Source organism: Ylistrum balloti, unplaced genomic scaffold (genome assembly GCF_031769215.1).
Source record: "Ylistrum balloti isolate Yb309-2 unplaced genomic scaffold, AGI_CSIRO_Ybal_v1 Utg369758, whole genome shotgun sequence".
NCBI lineage: Eukaryota > Metazoa > Mollusca > Bivalvia > Pectinida > Pectinidae > Ylistrum > Ylistrum balloti.
The window spans coordinates 126,841-145,276 of record NW_026781958.1 but is presented as its reverse complement, the minus strand read 5'-3'; the positions used below and the strand labels follow the sequence as shown (position 1 = coordinate 145,276).

At 33.9% G+C, this 18,436-nt stretch overlaps 1 long non-coding RNA gene across 1 annotated transcript; it reads right to left on the bottom strand.

Annotated features, from left to right (window-relative positions):
• Nucleotides 1–923: 923 nt before the first annotated feature.
• Nucleotides 924–18,296, bottom strand: LOC132543595 (uncharacterized). The gene is made up of 4 exons (XR_009553975.1): nucleotides 18,257–18,296; nucleotides 16,443–16,634; nucleotides 16,158–16,250; nucleotides 924–976 (listed from the first exon to the last, which is right to left on the bottom strand). It is a non-coding gene; the product is annotated as an uncharacterized LOC132543595 (long non-coding RNA).
• Nucleotides 18,297–18,436: the final 140 nt, after the last annotated feature.

Below are 18,436 nucleotides of genomic sequence, written 5' to 3'. Positions count from 1 at the left end.
GTGCGGATCGCGGATCGCAATATACTAGAGTTGCCTGCCCTTGTTGGCAAACTAGTACAATGTGCATCATACAATATTCATAAATGTAAGTAATACATTTTCATGAGAAAAAATGTACGAGTAAATTGAATTCAAAATTTGAATTGGATATAAGCATGGCCAAGTACAGGAAAATATCTTTTTAAAACTGCCGTGGGTAATCAATTTCTAAGCATTGATGTTCTTTTTTTTTAGTTTGATGTATTAACTTAATGTTGCAGGTACCGTCCGCTCCAAATCCTTGATCAAGAGTTTTCAGTTGTTAATCTTCAAATTTTTGTTGCTACAATAATAGTTGTTGTTCAAATTCTGGATCTCGCAGTTTTATTTGTTTAACCAAACCCAGGAGTGTCTTTATCGTACACACCTGACAAAATCAGATGATTTCTTCGTATATTGACTATAGTGATGAGTGAAATCATATAGGACATAGAGTTAGACGATGAGAAATTAGTCCACTAAAGAAATGGCTATAGTTCACATCCGTCCAGGTAAACCACAGAGGGTCTCAGTTGGGTGTTTACTGACGCGTCCTGCGAAATAACCGACCATATGCACTCATATAATAAAATGTGGTGTTTACTTCATCAGATATTGTGGAACTGAATTGTAACACTATTATTTTTATAATTAACACTGAAGGTGGTTAGCTTTTGACATGGATATTTATGCTATCACGGATTCAAATTTGAACGAAGTCAGACATGTTACAATGTGTAATTTCCAAGGCTACAACAAATACCTAAATATCCATTATTATACAGGATCCACGAGGAATATGTTGACATGTCATACTATCACTATATACATGTACAACTTTGAAAAATGTATGTTAAGAAAGAGAGCTCATGCTGTATGCATGTAACACTGAAAACCGGTCTTACCTATTCAGGCTATTGCAAACACGTGTTGTCAAAACAGGAAGAAAATAACGATCCTGTAATAAAAAAAAAAAAATCTGAAAATCCGGAAAATGAAAGTAGTATAAAAAGTTACATACTACAAGAAAAAATACCACGTTGTCTGTTTACACACAGAAATCCAATAATGTTTTCATGACCGTGTCCAAATTAGCATATATAGGCTTATCAAACACAAAAGAATTATTGAACTGGTAACGAAAAGCTAAACTCTCAAGCTTCCTGAAATTCCTCGGCTTTTAAGCTGTCTAATATGGACACCAAATTAATTCGGAGTTTGCCAGAATTCTGCTCCTGAGATTGCTGTAAAAATAAAGGATTAATTAAATATTGACTAGTTTCCACGAATCCGGAATCACTATACCGGTTTCTAGTCTTTTTAAAATAAATATATGCAGAGATCGATGATTTTGATATTGATAAGCAATAAACGAAAACGACGGACATCGTGATAATATCAATCTGACGTAATGTGGTTTATTTATGATAAAGAAAGTTTCATTCAGCTGCAAAAAAGAGTATATACTTTTTTTATGTCAATGCACACAAATACTTGTGTTGTTGGTATTTTTACAGATACCGCCATAAACACAAAACATATTGGCTGGCTTGATACATAACTCCTTTTTCCTCTGAAAGACTTAAATCTGAGTTTACTAGACAAATAGGCTGATTTTAAACCTTTGCCTCTGTTTCCTTATTGGGCATCGCCCCTCTGCCCCAAGGATGTCTGACCCACGGTGAATACATATTGCGCCCACTTCCCTCATTGATGCTCTACACCATACTTCGCAACAGAGGAATGTTATCCATTCCCCCGGGGCCCCACTCCTCAGGTCCCGAAGGAATCAAACCAACAGTTTCTTTGAAATTTTGATCTCTTTATCCATCTTCTGTTTTTTTGTTTTGTTTTTTGTCTATAATGTGTTTACCATCTCGCCACACAGGTCTCGACCTTAGTATACATAGGATTACAGGATTAGGAAATCAGTAAATTTTGTATCAAAGTCAATAAGCTTTATTTAAAGTCACACATGGTAAACAATAAAACACACTATTATTGAGACAAACAAAGTATAACAAATTTCATTATATACATAACAATGATGTTCACTTCTTATTTAATGAAGAAATATCAGACACAGAGTTAATCAAGAGTTACTGATTAATAATGGACACTTGTATCTCACACAAATGTCACAAAAGAAAAAGTTAAAACACTATCAAAGTGTAATAAACATATATGCTAGTAAAGTAAACTATAAAAATTGACATAATGTACACTAATATAGTGTGCATTAAAAGTAGACCATCTGGTCAGGAGAAATACACAAAAAAAATCCCAGAAAACAGTAAGATGATTCAAAATAAATACCATAAGTAGTGAGACAAATAGGTTCGTGTAGGGACGTATGGTTCATGTAACACCAAAAACAGTGCTGATTGGATATTTCAGCTGCACACTCAATTAAGATTAATGTAACAATCTTTTCAGTACTGCAGTCCACAAGATATGGATTAATATAAGACCCTCTTTAGTGTAGTGATACACCAGATATGGACTTCAGTAACACCCTCTTTAGTGTAGTGATACACCAGATATGGACTTAAGTAACACTCTCTTTAGTGTAGTGATACACCAGATATGGACTTCAGTAACGCCCTCTTTAGTGTAGTGATACCCCAGATATGGACTTAAGTAACGCCCTCTTTAGTGTAGTGATACGCCAGATATGGACTTCAGTAACACCCTCTTTAGTGTAGTGATACACCAGATATGGACTTAAGTAACACTCTCTTTAGTGTAGTGATACACCAGATATGGACTTAAGTAACGCTCTCTTTAGTGTAGTGATACACCAGATATGGACTTAAGTAATGCCCTCTTTAGTGTAGTGATACACCAGATATGGACTTCAGTAACACTCTCTTTAGTGTAGTGATACGCCAGATATGGACTTAAGTAACATTCTCTTTAGTGTAGTGATACACCAGATATGGACTTCAGTAACGCCGTCTTTAGTGTAGTGATACGCCAGATATGGACTTCAGTAACACCCTCTTTTGTGTAGTGATACACCAGATATGGACTTCAGTAACGCCCTCTTTAGTGTAGTGATACGCCAGATATGGACTTAAGTAACACTCTCTTTAGTGTAGTGATATACCAGATATGGACTTAAGTAACACTCTCTTTAGTGTAGTGATACACCAGATATGGACTTAAGTAACACTCTCTTCAGTGTTATCTGACATTCCCTTATTCCCCCCATACAAATCAATATGATAATCATTGATGAAACTAGCATCTGCATGTAATTTCCATGTATAAAAATTGTCTAGTTCATTATTTAAATCTTTAACAATAAGAGGCCCAAAAGCCTTTATAGTCATGTGAGTTCTACAAAATGTAATTAATTTACCCCTCACAAGTTGGAATAGCAAGATCCTGGAGTCATACAAGAGAGCACTTCAAAACAGCCATTCAAAGATATTCATTATATTATGTCTGCGTCCAAAATTTCTTTTCTGAAATTTCTGTAAATTTTTAAAAATTATTCTAACAAAATTTGAATTATCTCCCACTGAAGTACAACTGTTACAACTGAAGTACAACAAATCCTGCTCAAAAATAGAATTTTTCTACAAACTATAGTTAGCGTTTTCCTCTCCACTGAGCGACATTTGGAACCTGAGGTCATGAATTCACAACATGTTAAGATTCCCTAAAACAGTATAGCGACAAATGGCAGCTGGCAGTTAACACTGAAAAAAACTGAAATTGTTATCTTTAGAAATGCAGGTAGAGTTTGTGCAGATGACCAATTTTTCTTTGAAAACAATGAAATTGAAATTGTGGATAGCTTTAGCTATCTTAGTGTTACATTGAATTTTTATGGAATTTTAACTCAACTTATTATTGCTGACCAAGGCCGTAAATGTATGTTTAATATTTTGAAAAATGTAATAATCTTAATTTAAATATGGAAACTAAGTTGAATGTATTTGACACTTATGTAGCTTCTGTTTTAAATTAGAGCTGCAAAGTCTGGGGTTTCTCATTTGCTGATCAAATAGAAAGAATACATACTGATTTTCTGAAAAAAATCTCGAATGTTAAAACATGTACACCTTCCTATATGTTATATTCTGAACTTGGTCGTTTACCACCGAGTATCACTTGGAAGTGTCAGTATTATGAAGTACTGGTTGAAATTAATAAAGACCAATAATTGTATATTACAGTCAGCGTGTGATGATATGGTTTACTGTAATCATAGAAAATTTAACTGGCATTGCCATGTTGAAATATTACTGTTGAGTACTGGTTTAGGAATTCTGGTCAAGTCATTATGTTAATAATGAGAAATTATTTTTACATCTTTTTAAACAACGGTTTATTGATAACTTTCTTCAGTCGCGTAATAAATTTATTGAAAATGTTATTTGCACAAATTCCTGATAGATTCTTGCACTTTACAACATTATTTACGAAAGCTAATCCAGATCCTTATCTTCGTCTTTTATCTAAATTTCGCTTATCTTCTCATCAGTAATGTGTAGAAGGACTATATTACAACATTCCTAGAGAAAGAAGACTTTGTGTTTACTGTAATCAAAATTTGGTTGAAGATGAATTCCATTTTATATTGATTTGCCCTTTATATTAAAATTTATGCAAAAAGTTTATAAAAAAATACTACTGGAACCGCCCATCTTCTTTTTAACTTGTGCCACTACTATCAGCTACTAATAGAAAGGAATTGTGTAATTTAGGTAAATATTTACACTCTAGTTTGGCTTTCTGTTCATCTCACTCTTAGTATCATTGCTTTGATCCAAGTCAATGTGCTATTATTAGTATCTGTTGCCGGCAACCTCATGTTAAAATCTAGAATGTTCTGTCAGCATCAAGCTCATATTTACAGAGAGAAAATATATTGTGGAGAATTATGTTATCTACTATTCTGTAATATTGCATATGTTTCGCTTATTTCTCATGTAAGTCCGCCAGCCTTGGAATAATATTTTTGCATTATACTGTAACTTCACACCATACAAGTATGTATGTACTTCTTTTAATTGGATATAATTTTCTTGTTTTGTACAATATGACCTTTAATTGCATTGTTATTGATGTACTTATGAGCCTTAAGGCTCACAGTGAATTTTATTTTCAGTAAACAATAAACAACTTTGGTGAAGCTCTTTCAGACCCTTTGATCCATGAACAGTGTTCAATTCTACGATATCTAGATCTGTAGAATAATATATTTTGAAATTTAAGTCAATTCAACCCCCAACAATCAACCCATGGAGTCATCTAGACTCAATATGTGCATGCCATAAAACTGTCTTATAAAAAAAAAAATTCAATCAAAATGAGACAAAATGCGCTCAAGTATGTAATTTCCTGTATACATTAAGGTAAAATTTAAACCCCTGCCCCATCAGGGTTAACCAGAAGATGGAAATGTGAATTGTATATGATGGACACTGGAGTGGACAAAAGGCATTCATAATAGGTCAGTTACTATGTGACTTTGTCTCAGATACCTATAAGAAAATAACATGCATAACAAGCTATCGGCTAAACAACTAAAAACATGTTTCATTTATTACTGTTTAGAGTTATGCTGCGAAACTGACTCAATTTATTGGTAGTTTTCAAATAATTTAAAATGTCAATCTATGCTGCTTTCATTGGGGAAAAAATATGGAAACGAAAATCAGTACATCACAAACAAGGTAAATGCTTTCACTAAAAGAGACTTCCACTAAAATAAATATATATATATAAATGTATATAGTATTTCAAAGATATCAGTCTAAATGATTGATTTTTACTTTGACTTAAAGTACAATAAAAAAGATTTATGTGTGTCAAAAGACATCTGCATCACATATATGAAACAGCATCTATCATATCTGGATTCCTTGGTATTTTGTAGTAATTCAAGAAAATGTTATATTAACAGGAAAGTGACATTAACAGACGTGACATTAAGTGGGTTCCACTTCACCAGGATTTCGTTAGGTAGCTCACAGATGCTTTTTTTGGTTTATCTGGAAATGAAAACAAATCAAATATTAAACCAATTTTAAGAAATATTCGCCATTTAATGTTAAAGTGACAAATCAAGGATGATACATGTACTATATAAAGATACTTTTAGATATTTGTATAACAATACTAAAACATATATATAATTGAATTTGCAATTTGCTGTGCTAATTTTCTCAGTCAATTAAAATATATGTATAACAAAATAGTACAGTAAATTTCATGAAAACAGAATTTTAAACAGAAGTAGTGTCAATTGTACAAAGCTTGCCTTACACAGATTTTTTAAATATAGAACACACCAGTAGTTGGGGTTGTTTTTGAATGTTCACAACTTGTAATATACAAATGTACTGCAATTTTTTTTTTTTTCCTGCAGGTAAGTTGCTTAATTACATTGTACCTAGATTGAAATGCAATAGAAATACACAAATGAAGAATTTTTTTTTTCTAAATTGTTTTTTTTTTAATACATATAATCTCAAAATCAAGTGAATGAAGGATAGAAAAATAAACCAGCAAAATCTGGAATAAAGAACAGTTTGCAATAATTGTGTCTCAATTCAGTCCTCCAATCAATTTATGTGCAATTGGCAAACAAACCATACCATTGAGTTCCTGTTGTCCGACATCCCTATTTACCAATTTTCATCAAAAACAGAAAATATATCACCTTTTACCAAGGAAGTTATAATAAACCTCTACATCAACTATATAAAACCAAATATCAATACCCTCTTCTAACTTAAAACAGGTTTGCTTTCAACACCAGCACCAAAACTTTAACCAATGCTGACAATGACACCAGGGTGACAACATAACCTCCTCCCCTCTTTGAAAGGCGAGTTGAAAATTATACATTTCTGGCTCTGCTACCTCGACAATCAAAACCCTATTATCTCATTCTTCAACTAAATTTTTCCTAGCAAGTAATCTATATCAAATTAGTTTTGCATTCAACATAGGAATCTACTAATTACTTTTTCCAAATATTTCAAAGTGTATAAATCATTTTGGTAAAGATTTACTCAACTAGTGTTCTTATTATTCTTACATCTGTGTGACTTTCTTTTATTTCTCCATCAGGGAAATGGGTTTTGGTGCTGGCTGTGTGCATTGCAAATTGAAGAAGTTTTCCATAAAGCAAAATGTATTTTTTACCTCAGACTGGTATTTAATGTTTAAAATGGAAAACGTATGGCATCAGTGGGTAAACACTGGTCAAAACATCATCAGAATTCAAACTCTCCCTCTCCAGTAATGTAGCATGTTCATGGATATCTCCAACATCTACAACCATAGGAGCTCCTGTTTTCGTCAGGCTTAGTCTGTGGATTCCTTTAACAAAGAATGTTCAAAGTTTAAGATAAGTTATTATTAAAAAGAAAATATAAAACTAAAATTAAATTATCAGTTTCAGGAAAACAGTTTTTAAATAGAAGAGACAATAGACATTACACCATGAAACACATTTAAACTGAGCAAGACTGGTTATGGAATAAAGATTGTATTTTTATCCTCTTGAGTCAGTATAGTACATCAAATTTCTCAGACTTACAGGAACAACAGTCAAAAGTCAGTAGAATCCTCATCAAGAAGATTTGGAAGGAGGCAAAGGCCTGCAATGCACTGATTGTAATGAACATCTCGTCCAAGAATGTTTGGATCAGACTGTTCATTTCTCCCCTAATTCACGAAGAACAAGCATCATGTGGCATGATTTCTTTTTACAATCTTTTGCAAGTGATATCAATGCTTTACCATACTTGTGTACATTTTCCTTGAATGTGTCTCTGCAGTCATTTCCCATCACATATCCTTTCATGTTGAACCTCCTGGTCTTCTTGCAGAACAGAATAGCTTGAAGAAATATCAGCTATGGATGGGCCCGAATTGATAAATGACCTGACATATATATCTCTACCATTGAATCAGTGACTATTTTTTTTGTCTCTGAGAGCCTCTTGACATATTTCAGCTTTTTTTTTTTGCAATCTTCTACATTTTCATCACCAACTGAAGGTGCTCAATTAATACCATAATTTGCTGGTAATTCATGTCCTTTAAGTTTCCCCTGGAGAATACACCTCTGTTGACTTTCTATTTGATTTACTTCCAGTTAGTTCAGAAGCTGAACATTTCCTTCTAAAATTCTTCAACTGGTTACGCACAGATTCTTTCCAACTGTCGTATTCACTACCAATACTTTCTCTCAATTATGGGTGTGTACGAATAATGAGCCTCTTGAAACTGAGCACTAGTCGGTTGTACGTATAGCAGTTGTCATCACTTGTATGAAAAAGTTTGTGAAAAATTCTCTGTGGGTAGAGAATACATCACTGGCCACTGCTTACAACTATTGTTTTATGAAATGTTATGATTAAAGTCCAAAGAACTGCTACTACTACACTGTGAAATGTTATCTGCAAAAGAGTCATCGTCTGATGAAATGGCGATGCTCAACGGTGCAGAAATCTGCAGATATTCCAGTTGGTCTCTATGTCTAACAGGTATTTCCTCCGTTCAAAGTCACCATATTGTTCCTAGACATGATCGTAATGTTGAAGAATCAGTTTTGAAGTTCCTAAATTGAAAACATCTGCTACTGATTTGGTGATATCATCTCCTTCATTTAATCTCAACACTTTGTTGGGTAAGCCAAAAGACACCTAACACATCAATTGGGGTACCCACACCTGAAAATAAAAACAAAAATTAGAGGATGCTTCACTACTGTCACAAAAAAATCAACCAATAAATGATTTTCACATGCAGATTTTAGATTTTTGTATAATGGCATTAGTCATGGAAATCACAAATCTGGTCACAAATCCTACAATTTCTTTATAAAAACAAAAATTTATGACTCAAGTTAGAAACTTTGGTGTTCTATGAATTCAAAGTACATGTATTGATTACAAATTTAACCTGTCCATTTTATTGTATCTAAATATATATATATGTATATAAATCAACATTTCACAGGAATTTTGTTGTAACATGGAATTTATCATACTAATATTTTCTCTAATTGAAACTAAATGTGAATAGTTCTTCATCACAAAGAATATGTCACATGCCATTTCGATGTATGTATTCGTGTATTTTTAGTTTGGCTGTGTTTAAGTATTGTTTACTGAGTTTTAAATAAGCATGCCTTTTCTCGTCTGTGGAGTCCGCGGGCATGTATGTAGGACAGGTAAACAAGAAGAGAGACAGACAGGTAAACAACCAACAGCGAGTGCTAAGACATGGCTCAGTACTCCAGGCAAATTACAGATTGGGGCGAGTATTTCTGTTCAGTTTACCCCAATATTATTTCATTACTTTGTCTATATGGTGTCTGTCATTATTTATGCTGTTATAGTAAATTTTTAGTGTATTAAGAGTCGCTGAATAATGCTTGTATTGTTCGGCGTGACCTAGAACAGCTTAGACATGTGCAGTGTGTTGTGTGGAGCCAGTTAGTGAACAAGTATATAGATTTTGTTTACAAGTATGTTTTTCATGTATTTAGTGTATTATAAATGGTATTTCAGTAACTGATCACTGAAAGGTAAACTATGATTACTAAGCTTGTTGGGCCAATATGGTATCGTGACTGTGACCCTGACCACCACTTTTTGCATTGTATGGAGGCCGAGTGCTGACGGCCGCGTAACCGATCCCACCTCCAGAGATCCTAGATGTTCCTGTACCTGTTGTGAATATATTTCCTATTTCCTTTGGTATTATGGAAGGTTGAACAGACAGTCATAGTCTGTGTACTATGTCTTTATGACTGCAAACTTGTATATAACGTATCAAGATGATGTCATTGTTGTTGAGACAGCCATATAGCTGGAGACATCATACCCGACATAGAGAAAGAGAGCAGTTCTACTGATTCCCTGGTGTACTGTAGATGCTGGTGTGTAAATAGAACACTGCGCGTATGACATTGAGACGATCTTCGCTCCTATGAGCAAAGTAAGTGACATATTCTGGATGGTGTTGTTGGATCGTAATAAAGGTGAACAAATGTGCCTTCAAGTAACTTGTAGGGACATTGTGATTTCATGAGTTTTTGCATATATATATATATATATATACATGTACATATATGAATGAATGGGCAAGAGGTGGAACGCTTGACTGTGTGACATGTTTTTGTAAATAAATTCCCAAAAATAACATTGTACAAAATGTAAAATCTTGTGTAAATTGTAGACTGTCGTTTCAAGTATTACTCAACATTCATGTTCAGGTTACAGAAACCAAGGATAAAAATCACATCCGTAACCACCAAAACAAATGACGATACAGTGCAAGACATCAGGTCAGAATCATATCACAACACCTCATGTGTATATCTATAGGACATCATCCAATCAAAAAGTATGTACATACAGCTAAAAAAAAATTGATGTTGATCACCTGTATAGGCTGGGTAAATTGTTTCACTTAACAGTCTTCCATTTGAAGAAACTCCATATTACATTGATACAACACACAAGCAACTGTTATTTTTCAGAAAAATGTAAAAATTGAAATTTACATGAATATATCTTTATTGAACTGTATATTGCTAGGGAGGTCAGCTAAAAAATGAACCCCCTAGAAAACATTTAAAAACATATTTTAGACAGAACTCAAAGAAAGAGAAATTTTGGTGCAAAAATTTTAGAAATCGGTTGAGCGGTTCAAAAGTTACATCAATTTTTGTACCTTGAAAAGCAGCCCTTTTTCTGTTTTCAGCAAATAGTCCCAAAAAGAGGCATTTTTGAGGCCTTATATCTGAAAATGTGGTTATGATATGTATTGTCTGATTGTTGTAGGGTGCCAAGTTCCCTTTAAGCTTCAAAAAGAAACATTAACTTAGTTTTGGTGGGGACAGATGAAAAAATAAATTGACGTCTGACCATGAGGAATTATTCGTTTGGACTTAGTTTTTTGCAAAATGTTCCGGCACCCCCCTTTTCTAGACTATCACTTTTGAAGAACTTTATCTTAAAAGGTAATCACCCAATTTAGCCAAAGCTCCTTATTTCTACAGATCACTATGCATTTTCTTGAAAAACAATGCCAGTTAAGGTTTAAGATCATCATTTTTTTTATATTTTGATATCAAATTTCCTGCACAGCCCCTTTTTGAGACGAAAACTTTTTTGATGCAGAAAACTTAAAAAAAAATCTGTAATTTTTTTGCATGGTGTTTCTTGTTGATCTTTGTGTGTTTTATAAGAAAATAAGTAATATTTCCCCTAAAAAAATTTTTTTGAAAGCAACAGCTCCAAAAATATAGCTGCCAAAGAGGTCTATATTTAGCCCCGAACAGACGAAACATAACATTTTTTCAGCCCAAAAAGATCTTCAGGTGGTAATAAAATGAAAACTTATATAAGACTGCTTATTTCTACATGCAAATGATCAAGTTTTAACTCAAACAACAATTTTTAAGCAACATTTAAGGTTGTTTTCCTATGTTTTTGAAAATTTTGGATAAATCATGAAATGTGAGAAGAATATAAACTATTGTATGGTATATAAGGTATCATTTTGTTGTGAAAAAGGATCTCTGAATGCACAAGGCACATTGTGTTGACGTTATCTTGGACAAATTGGCCATCACGACACGCATGATCATATGTCAACTCGTCCCGAAGGTGATGTGTGACGGTACGTTGTAATATCGAGTGTAGTTTGCACCCGGTCATAGCTGAGAATAGACGTGTTTTCCATGCTCTTGGTGTGACTATATCATACAGACCTGTTCTGTACTATATATTTACGCATCATTCTCCTTATATTTATATATGTTTACAACAACTTCACTTCGGACACTATGCAATTGTAGGAATTTATATTTTATTAAAAACAATTACCAAAAAAGAAAATATAAGTCTTGAACTTTATTTTGATATATATTGTATTCCCCAAATACGCTTGTTTGATTTTTTAATTTTAATCTGGAAAAAAAAAAGAAAAAAATGGGTTTTTTTGCTCCAACAGGAGGTAATAAGCCTATAAATGACTATCGCCGACCTCCCTAATATTGCAGCAATAATAGTACTTTCAGGACTGGAAACACTGAAAAAATGTGAATTCACAGGAATGTAAAATTCAATATATCCATTCTAGAGAAAACAATCTTTTGGTTCAAGAACATGTACCTTTATCAAAACAGATGGCCAGCACCATACATATAATTTTTCTTCAAATAGTTTGACAGGTACAACAACTAAGAAAAATCTGAGAATAATCTGGGCTTATTTATTCAAATATACTTTCACCATTACATGTAATTGATTGTCCAAAATGATTATCAAATTATCTTCTTGTTAAATAACATAAACAAGTAACTTTGAGTGTGTTCAAACACAGACATCTTTACAAGTATATGTATCCTAGCAATGTACCCTTACTGTAAATTTGTATCATCTTTTTCATTTTTTTTTAAACAAAAATGCAAACAGGTAAAACAGCAGGTGTGTCACTTGTACACAAATGGTGAAACTTGAAGGTATATCCCTTATTAATTAAAAATGAATTAAAACAGATGATTCTTGGTAAATTGGCACTTAATCACAAGACTTTTACAGAAGTAATATACTATTCTACTAACCAAAAGCAAATGAACATTGTTTTTTTCTTCCAATATCAACTTTGATATAATAAATGAAGAATAACAATAAAATGACAAGAGATCCCAGAGGAATCTTCGAGCCCACCACTGTTTAATCTTTATTTGCTTTTTTAACATTGGATCTTTTCCCTTCTTTTATCTTCTCTGTTTTTACTATTAATATTAAGACATTTGAATATTCCAAACAGGCACAACAAGGGATCAAAGAAAACATACAAATGAAATTTGGGAAAGATCTATGCTGTAGTTCTCAAGAAATAGTGATAACAAGTTTTCAAAGTCTAAATCTAAGATGGCTGCTTATGGGCCATTTTGTTTTTCTGATCAGACCCAAAATCAAATGGGCACAACTATGTACAAAGGGGAACCTACAAATGCAATCTGAGAAAGATCCATGGAGTACTTGTCAAGAAATAGCAATAACAAAAATTGTTTATGGACAGACAGACAGACGACGGACCATGGTGATTTGAATAGCCCATCATCATAAAATTAAGAACACATTACTATGATAGGTAAATATCTAAGAGGACATCTAATTCATATTAACAAGCAAACTAAAATTTTCAAATACCACAACATAAATACTTACCAATGGAAACACCATTTTACTAAGGAAAAGATTTGACTCTTTTCAACAAAAACATAAAGAGTACATGACATGATTCCTTCTATTAATGAATTAGTGATTTTCAGGTATCAAATGCTTGGTTATGTCATAGATGATTTAGGATTTCTAGCGTAGTAGCCACCCAGACATAATGCGAATTAACTTGAGTATTGCAGAGATAATTTGGATAAGAATTATAATATAAAGAGACAGTGAGTGAACATGTCACTGATTGTTGGGTATATGGTTCTAAATTATAAATGAAGCAAATCCTGATGCTGTTGAAATTGAAACAAGATCGTTCATGCTTAGTGCTACTTAAGTTAAGTTAAGTTTATTTCCGGTTCAGGACTAAGACAAGTCCTCTACACCAGACTCATATATGTAAATACATAATATACAGGTATAGAAAATACACATGTACATAAATATAGCTATAGTTAAAGTTTGATTGTTTGTCCAGTTTGTTTTTAAAAGAGTTTATATTGGGTGCTGTAGTTATAATAAATAAAGTTCTTGATTCTTCCAGTGGTTGTCCAGTTTGTTTTTAAAAGAGTTTATATTGGGTGCCGATACTACTTCTTCAGGTAGACTATTCCATATTGATACTGTTCGTATTGAAAAAAAGTTTTTCCGTAACATGTTGTTGCTCCGTTTGGGGAATATTTTTTTTGAATTTCCTCGACTGCTGTGGCGATCTGCCACATCTCTCCATAGTGGTACAGACGTGCAACAATCTTTATCATAAAAATTCAATATTTTATATAATTCAATCATATCACCTCTGATTCTTCTAAAGGCCAAAGTTGGTAATTTTAACTTTTTTAATCTGTCAATATAGCTTAAATTTTGCATCCCTGGGAGACTTTTGGTAGCTCGTCTTTGTACAGCCTCGATCTTGTCTATATGTTTCTGTAAATGTGGCGACCACACAGCACTAGCATAATCCAAATGGGAATGAACAAGACTTTTGTATAGTGGAATAAATAATTTAAAATCCATAAACTGGAATGTTCTTCGTATTAATCCAAACATAGAGGTTGCTTTCTTAACTTTCTCAGATATGTGTTCATCAAAAGCTAATTCGGAATCTATTACTACTCCAATATCGCTTTCTTTTTCTGTTGGTTCTAGAAATTTTCCTTTTAGATGGTATTTTGTTTCTGTGATCCCTTGACCATGACACGAGTTCTTGCCGATTCTCATTTGTTTGCATTTCTCCGGATGCATTCATAGAAGCCAGGTGTCGCTCCACTCACACATTGTATTTAGATCATCTTGTAACATTGTACTGTCCTCGGCTGTTTCCATAATTCTAAATATTTTAGTATCGTCGGCAAACAAGTACATATCAGACTGAACAGTGTCCGGTAAATCATTAACAAATATAACGAACATCATTGGTCCTAAGACGGATCCTTGGGGAATCCCAAATGTAACCTTGGTCCATTCAGAATCCTCACCGTTCACTGTTACTTTCTGTTTTCTTCCTTTCAGAAAAGTACATATCCAATCGACGATCTGTGTTGAGAAATTATACGCGCGAAGTTTGTTGATGAGTCTGTTGTGTGGAACCGCTTTGATAGGCGGAGTTGCTGGCAACAACATCAACCATTTGCTCGGTACGTGTCCAAGGAACAGACTTGTCCTTATCATTCTCCAGTTGAAGGTCTTTAAAATTCTTGTCATTCGCTGTTGCTCGAATAACTGATACATGTCAATAATAAACAGACGCACTGAATTTGAAAATATAGGAGATCTTTCAAAATATAGGAGATCTGGAGATCTTTCAAAATATAGGAAAATATAGTAATATAGGAATCGGCTGATAGCCTGGGAATATAAAAAAAAGTTTGATTATCAGTAAACTAATGATACTTACTTCAGCACTTAAGCCGTTCATCCTCTAAAAAGACCACCGATTCGGAAGGGCGCGCGCAGCAACAAACAGGAAAATCAATTACTTCTTGAAACGAACACCGGGTTATGAATATCCGGACGATTTGTTCGCGGGATGTTTATTTTTCATATAAAATTATATTACATTTTTCTCGCAACTACACTACATAACAAATAAAAACTGAAAAAAAAGCAAAATAAAAAAACAAAACAAAAAACAGAGTAGACCTACTTTTACACTTCAGTCGGCGTTTTTGGCAACATAATTACACCACAAAGCTTGAACACTTTATACTTTCGCCACCTGAAATTAGGCTCTTTTTTCTTTAATAATTCGACATTTTCTTGCACCAATGTTACAAGAAATACTTTCATCGTAAACAGTGCTTCCCATAATTACCAATAGAGAAGATGGAGCTGCACGGCAGTTGGTGTTTTTTTCTTTTAGCAGTGTTTTCATTCCTTTTCAACAGGTACGGGATAAATCCGTAAAAAATGTCAAAAATCTGTAATTTGAAACTTTTGGTATTTACCCTTAAATACTCGCTCTCGCTTATTTTGCATTTAATATACATGTACATCCCTGTAATATAAAGTGTATATTCATGTTATATATATTATGTCATCGTTTATATATGTATTGTGGATTTGTATATATGATTTACATTCTTTTGTAATTTTCATCACTGGAGACAAAAAAGGGGAAAATAAAGAGAATATTAAAGGGAATGAAAAAGAGAATAATAAAAGGAATAATAATAAATTTTCTGAAAGGACTGCTATATCTTGTATATCTTACAAGGGAATTGATTAAAATAGGGAAACATGTACCTTTCACACAATTATTATGAGATTTAACTCTGAAATCATCTTTGGGTACCCTTTATACACACTTTGTCTATTTAATGTATGATTACTTGTGATGTTCCAAACTACAAAAGAAAAAAGTGAGACCATCACACAGCTCAACACACAAACACATGTATTTTTCACACTTACGTCCGTGTTCCGCCATTTTTAAGAGCAAATGTTGCATTTCCAAACTAGCGTGTCCGAACCACATCCATGCGGGTAGGCACTCTACCTGTCAAGCTACAATGAGGCTGATATGTACACGTTGTGCATCGATTGTAAAACAACAAGTAAACAAGAGACAAACGGGGCTTGCACCACTCATCTTTATATTTCAACTTTCACTTCAAAACATTTTTCTTCACAATGATGTTGTTACATTTTCAATTTAAATCTCGACACAAGCAGAAAAGAATCATTTCAAACGCTTACCTCTACTTCGATTAATGTCAAATTGTGTCCAATGGCGTATCTGACAGAAAATGACGTATACGCAAATTATCGGCTAAGGATCTGTACCAAATTCAGCCAAGGAACAAGTGGATTCAGGGAGCCCTAATAGGTGGCAAATAGGGACGAAGGCCCTTGAGTTCCTGGGTTTTAGTAAACAGTAAATTTCTGTCTCTGAAATGAAAATTCAATGTCAGTATTCGTATTTTTTATGCTGTTATTGATATTTACATATTTATTGTAGCCCGACAAAACAGTATGGAGTTGTTTCGGGTAATACTGTACCGGTCAGTGAGGGATTTTAGATAATCATTCCCCTTCTCCCAAGGATTTTCGGTCCAGACCCTCATCTCCCGGGAGAGGAGAGTTTATATGTTCAGACCCATGTTTATACACAATTGAGTTTCTATCATCCAAAATACTTCTTTTCCTACAGAAGAGGCATACTTTTAAATGAATTTTCAAAATATTCCCTTCCGGCCCCTCGGGCTATGTATGAGCGAGGCCCACCATTTTTTCACTTGATACGGATTTTTGCATTGTCTTTTTATTTCCTGTTTTCCATTGGTAAAACGCTAACTACATTGTGGCGGTATGTAGTAGTCAATATAAATGAAATCATATTTCACTGTGAATGAAACGCGTGCCAAGCGTTGTTGTAGTAGGAAGTAGTAGTGGTAGTAGTAAATGAGATCACGTGACGCAACCTCATTGAGCTGATTGGACGGATCACGCAATGCATTATGGGTTACTTACACACTGACGTAATATTTTTGTTTTCCTTGTGATCGACTCGGCATGCTTAGTGTGAACTTGTATGACACCACGTACAACAAAGCTAACACCTGTTTACTGTTAAATTGCCACACAATACTCTACGTTCATTTCACGGTCACGAACATATAGGATCGAAAGGAACCGTTATCAACTTCTGTCTCGACTGAATGGATGACAACGTAGACGCATTTTAAATGGAAGACTGTTTAGTACTGTTATACTTCCAGTGTTGCTATAATTCCGATTTTCCATGAATATGGGTCATGTGATCGTGCTGGTTGGTGACTGCAACGCTCAGAAAAATAATCCAACCGTTTCGTCCACAGACACCACTTGCCGCGGAAGAAGCTACATAGCTCAGTCTCGTGACGATGTTTATTGTTTCCACATTTCGTTACACGTACGAACATAATAAGAATAAGCATGGCCAGGGACGTATGCTACGTATGATACGTCCCTGGTAAGGCTGATTTTGGTGTGTGGGACTTGTTTATGTAATTACTATCATATTTTGTCTGTGCATGGACGTATATACATCACTGGTCTGTGATAGTTTAGTTCGTTTACGTCTAAAAATAGCAAAGGGGAATTCCTATTTATATCTAACTTCTTACGTTGACGTGTAATTACTATCAGAAAGTGAACGATGTACCCGACCTTTCATTATATCAATACCTTACAAAATACGTAGCATTAACATTAAACCGATAAATGGTTGCGTCATAGACGAACTCTTATTTTTTTTCTCAAATTTAGCGGTATATAATTGTTAATTTGATTTAGTTGTTGTTTATAATCGACTATATAAAAGTAAGAAACATTTCAAAAACGAAAGAGAGAGAAAAAGAGATTAATATATTCATTCAATTTCTTGTGCGTAATGTAAACTGTTGCAGGGACGTCCCCGACTGTTGTAAAGATAGTAACGTGAACTCGTGCGGAAACTGACGTATTGAAGGCAGTCTGTTCCTGTTTAAACTGAACAGTGCTGCCTACACATTCACGTAACTTGTGCTTACCTTATGGTGAGAAAAATAAACGTTCCTACTATGGTGAAAGACGCAACACTATGTTTACATGATGTATAACTATACTGGATGCGCCGTAATCACTACCGGGTCATGGCGGAAAGACGTCCGAACACATCTATAAATTGGTTGAAAACTGTTGTATTTAATCATCAAAAGTACATGAAAATA